The following is a 5,615-nucleotide window of genomic DNA, read 5'->3' as shown; positions in this document are numbered from 1 at the left end:
TCTCTCTCTCTCTCTCTCTCTCTCTCTCTCTCTCTCTCTTTCTCTCTCTCTCTACAAACAGTGAGCTGGGCCTTCTGCCTATCAGAGGAAAGCAGCCTTCTTCCACTTCCTTCCTGTAATGCCCCCCCCAGCACTCAGATAAACCAGGTCTCCTGGTGGGACGCAGATTAGGGCATCCCTGAGGATGGGCATCTCAATGGGTCAGTCTCAGTATTTCTGCATCTCACACTGACCAGCAGCACATCCTCTTTCTGCAGCGTAGCCAGTTTCAGTGTGTCGTGAATCTTTGTAACGGAGTAGCCAAATCTGCTTGTAATCATTTCCAAAGGTTATAGATCATGAGCTCTGAACCCTGTACTGCTTCCTGCTCTCCTCACAAGCAGCAAGCGCACTGTAGTTACACATGTTCATGTGGCACAAAAATGATTGTGGAAATTAGCCAAAGTCGTCATGTTAAAAGACACCTAATGGTTAAAGCTTCATGATGTTTGCTGTCGCATTAACCCTTGTATTATGTTCCGGGTCAATTTGACCCATTTTGATTTTCGAGCTGTCAGAAATACCAGTTAATCTGTGATTTTTATTCTTGATATTTTGTGACTTTTTCTCATTTAGGGCCATGAACATGCATGCAAAGTGAGGATATACTGATGTGTTTTGAAGTGCACACAAATAATTTTTTGACAATTTTGATGTTCGCGGGTCAATTTGACCCACTTTTCTTTTCTTTTTTTTTTTCAAGGCAACTGTACAGACCCAAATTAAATATAATTCTTGGGTATATGTTGTTATGTTGGTGTTTTACTACCCTGGAAAGGGAAAAAAGGAGCTTTTCTCATTATTTTCAGTGCTGAAAAAGACTTTCTCAGACTCCGATGGTAAAAGTGAGCTATCATTTCTATTTTCAATGTATACGAAATACTATTTAACTTAACTTTTTCTTCCAGAAATTGTATAACTTTTTCTCATTTAGGGCCATGAACATGTCTAGATAAGTTGTGTTCCAAATTTGAAGGTGATATAAAAAAAAATTGAGATTCCTATGCAATTTGTTTGGGCGTTATACCAAAACTAGCCACCAGTCGCCATTGAAATGCCATTGATTTTTTAATGCAATTTTTCTGTCATAAATGTATAAATGTTTCTCTCAGTATTACTTCTATCACAAAGTAACCACCAAATATGGAATCTTGAGACTCAGACCTTTCCAACGATATGTATTTTGTCAAGATTATACAAAGTTTTGATTCTAAAAGATAATAAATTAATCTATTACTGTTCCTACATAATTTGTAACAAAAAAATGTGATCAAATATCTATTTAGGAGTCTTAGGGTGTTTTCACACCTAGTTCATTGAGAAGGGTCTGGCTGCAGCCTTGCACTTGCATTCTCAGACTTGCATTCTCAGACACTTGCGCTTCCGCTAGCGACGTCACTTGCAGTCTTTTTTCTTTTTTATTTTGTTCTATTTATTGATTACTTTTTGTTTAAATCTCTGAACATTTTAACATCTTAAGTACCATTTACAAGAGAACGAGACCCATGTGGAGGTGAGAAACACACTCGTGTCTGCATACACACTCCATTCAGCTTCAGATGTGTTTCTGCTGTTCACTCATAGCTGTGCCGCGCTGAGATTTCACTGACTGTTTCTGTCTAACAGAGCAAACCGATCTGTCCAGACATCGCATTGGGTTGATAAAGACAGAGAATAATCATGATTTCACTGTGTACATTTCTCCCATAATGCCCATGCAGACACTAGCAAGAGCTGCCTCGTCTGAACTGTTTTAGTGCAGGAACCACCCAGTCAAACTCCAGAGATGTGATCTGGTGGGTAATATGTGACTGAGAGAAATGGTTCATCTGTTTACGTGCACTCAAGAAAACGGCTTGTTCCAGTGTTTTTGGAGACAGCAGCATTCTAAAATATTCTGTGAACACAAACAAGTTTACCTTATTTCATCTTTAAATAGGGGATGATCCCATCACAACGGACCGATGGCAAACCTTGTCATAAAACAAACCGGTTCAGTTCTCAAAGGGAGATAAATATATTTCAGTCAATATATTTTCATCAAACGTTTCATCTTCTAATTAATTCAGGGCAGGCACAAGGATCTGAGCAAGTTCATCACTGTATGAGATCTTTGTGGAGACATAACAATTCTGGAAATTCAGTGACATCAATGTGATATGAGATCAATAAAATGGTCTGTGATTGACCTGCATGTCTTCTCACTTAAAATAACATCCAAGACATATTTTGGCTACACAGTACAGTCATTTTGGTTCCTTTTGTTGTTGTTGGATGGATGATGGATGAATGGATGGGGACAGAGTGGACTTCAATTTTATTTTGGATAATAATGAAGTCAGTCTTATTGTACATTAGTGTCTAACACAGATTATGAGAAGGTATAATTTTAGCCAACCTTTTACCGAAAATAACATAATTTCAATTTTACACCTGTTGTTACATTTTGGGGTCTTAAAAAAATCCTGGGGATGGATGTCAGACCCCTGAAACACACTTAGTCCTGCTATCCATGAATCTGATGTCCCTGACCATCGTTATATACTTCCCAGCCTTAAACCTGCTCTAAGCATTACGTCAAATCCATTTTATTTGCATGGTGCTTTATAGAAGGCACATAACAGTATGACTTTCTGTAAAGCTGCTATGAAGCAGCATGTATTGTGGAAAGCGCTATACAAATAAAGTAGACTTGAGTTGAATTTGAGACTAAAGCTGTTTATCTGCATGACAAGAGCAAAATAGAGCTGAACGTGAGCGCCGCTTTTTGGTGTCATGTAAAGTTTTTCAGGTGTGTTTTGTTGTGTGATTTGATGTTTTGCTGTCTGTTCTCTTTTCAGCTGACCAACATGGAGAAGAAGTGGCAACATCTTGTGCAGAACAACTTTGTGATGAAAGAATGTATCCTTGTATCATGTATGGATCTCTATGGGAAGTGTAAATACAGTTGATGTGTAGCCCTCCTTAACTCTATTGTGCAGTCATCGCCTCCAAAGGTGTAGAAAGCGATTACCGCCCAGTGATGAAGAACGTCAACAAACAACTGCTAGAGTACAATAAGATACTGGTTGATACCCTGCAGAGAAACTGAGGAGGGGGAGCACTTCCTGTCTGCAGCTGCTCACAAACTCACTTCCTGTTCAAGATGATCCCTGAACAGCGTTCTAAAGACGACTTTGAGTGATTGTATTCTAGAATATGATCCACATTTCGTAATCTCAGGTGTATCACAGTCATGTGTTATCGGTGAGATTCGGGTCATGTCATTAATGTCAGTCACAGAGCTAAATAATTACACTGGTGTGTAATACATGTGATTTTTTTTCCACATTAAAAGGCTGATTTTATTCATCTTTTTGTTACTGCAAGTGAAGCATCACTTTTTATAGTGAAAGCTGAGCTTTGATAGGCGAGGCATTTACTGTAACTGTGAAGGCAGGAATCTTAGATTAACAGCAGGAAGATGGAAATATTTTCTGTTTACTGATTTCTGTAGAAGTCAATGGAAAATCCCCACTAAAATAAAAAATCAAGTGTGAGTGAGTATACTGGTATTCACTATGTTATGAGGGCCAAATGTCCCATCAAGTAAAGTAATACCAATAAATGTTTACCTTGTGGGGAAATTGTTTTTGGTCTCCATGAGGAAACAAGCTTATAAATAATACGGAATGAAGTTTTCTGAATATCTAAATATGCCTGTAGTTTTGTGTGAGGGGTAGGTGTAGATGTAGGGTTAGGGTGAGAGGATAGAAAATACAGTTTGAACAGTAGAAAAACCATTACACCTATAGAATGAACCCATAAAACACGGAAACCTGTGCGTGTGTGGACAGACCTATGTGCGGGTCGACAGAAGGATAAATGGTCCAGAATGAAGTATGTTTGTTACATTTGAATTAGGAATGTAACAATTACCGGGTTGACGATAAATCATGATAAAATTCCCCACGGTTAGTATTACCCTTTCATATTTTAATTATCATTATAACCGTGTTTGATTACCACGATTTGAACAACTGAGGATAAATAAATACTGTCCATCATAAAGCACAGTTTTAAATAACAGTCTCAGGTGCGCACAGCACACAGAGTAGTTTCGTTTTGTGTGAAAACATGGCAGAAAAGCTGGGAGGTTTTAAAAGAGTGCTAAGGGAATTATACAAATGAATGCAAATGATTAATTATATGAATGTACCCCTGAAGGTTCTGATTGTCTTCAGAAAAGATTCGATGGCATTTTGTTTTCGTCTTCGCTCCATGTAATACCTAATAAAGTAGTGTTTTAATCACAATGCTGCTTTGTCCTCGGAGGTTACAGGAAACAGCTGTAATTCTGCTGCTCCATCAGTGCCACCTGCTGTCAGAGAGTAGATTTACAGAGACTTACATTCACATTCAGTCTGTGTGCAGTTTCTGTCTGGACAAAAAATTGACCAAATCTGCATGCCCTGCTGTAAATTTTGACCGGTTGATGAAAAACAGGCTTATGTGGATTCTACACATTTAAACAATTGAGATAAGTTCTAATCTAGAATCATTTATGGAGCAGATAAAATACATATAATCATTTATTAATCAATTATCATTTTGACTTAACCATTTTCTTTATTTAAAGGCTGAAATGTGAGGTTTACCTTTTTATGAGACTTTTTCAAAGCTTTATTTGAACATTTACAATAGATATTTGAACATGCTATTAGATAAACTGTTGTCAGTCATGTTGTCATTTAAAATGCGGACATCATTGGTAATGTTATTGTTTTACTGATTATGCAAACAAAAAGTAATTTTATTTGTTGTTTGTTGATTTTAAATATAAAACTTGGTAAAGTGATTTATGTGTCAGTACTTTTTTGAACATTTCCAGCACATTTTAACAATACCGTGATAATACTGATAACTGTGATAATTTTGGTCATTATAATCATGATTAGAAACTTTCAAACCGTTATATCTCTAATTTGAATGTGATTTAGGTTAATCTTTTGGAGGTTTTTCCAGGAGCTGAGAGATGCTGTAACTGTGAATGTTTCTCAAACAAATGCATACGGAAATAGTATTATTGAAAGTATAACTGGCCCCATTGAGTTTTTACGTAAGTTTATATATATATTAAATTATATAATTCATTTGTGGGATTTGAAGTATGAATAAATCACGTTGACTTAAAGGGTTTGATGCAGAAACTCTGTAGTTGATTCAAACAGCAGTTTCTGAGTCCTGTAGTTTATGCAGGCAGTTGCACTGATCAGCGAGTGTGAAGCGTTTATGACGGTGTACAGCCGTCTCTGCCCAGGTCTGGCTCTGAGCCCGTTCTGTGTTCGGACACAGAGAGGAAGTCCACCCTACTACAGCGACTGACCTCATAGATCCTGAAGAATCCTCCTTCATCATTTCCTCTGTGCTTCAGGTCATCTTCTAGCTTCTTACCATTGAACAGACGCTGCTCACCATTAGACACTGATAAGATGGATGTGTGTGATCTGCATAATTAAAACTCTTTCTAAAAGAGTAATGAGCTTTAGCTGTGACACACACACACACACACACTCACACACACACAGACACAGACA

At 37.5% G+C, this 5,615-nt stretch overlaps 1 long non-coding RNA gene across 1 annotated transcript; it reads left to right on the top strand.

The window, feature by feature from the left end:
* Nucleotides 1-1,517: 1,517 nt before the first annotated feature.
* On the top strand, nt 1,518-3,236 carry LOC107687270 (uncharacterized). The gene is made up of 3 exons (XR_001634111.1): nt 1,518-1,552; nt 2,880-2,940; nt 3,021-3,236. It is a non-coding gene; the product is annotated as an uncharacterized LOC107687270 (long non-coding RNA).
* The last annotated feature ends 2,379 nt before the right edge of the window (nt 3,237-5,615 follow it).

The sequence above is a fragment of the Sinocyclocheilus anshuiensis genome, unplaced genomic scaffold (genome assembly GCF_001515605.1).
Source record: "Sinocyclocheilus anshuiensis isolate Anshui unplaced genomic scaffold, SAMN03320099.WGS_v1.1 scaffold745, whole genome shotgun sequence".
Taxonomy (NCBI): domain Eukaryota; kingdom Metazoa; phylum Chordata; class Actinopteri; order Cypriniformes; family Cyprinidae; genus Sinocyclocheilus; species Sinocyclocheilus anshuiensis.
This window is presented reverse-complemented; position numbering and strand designations above follow the sequence as displayed.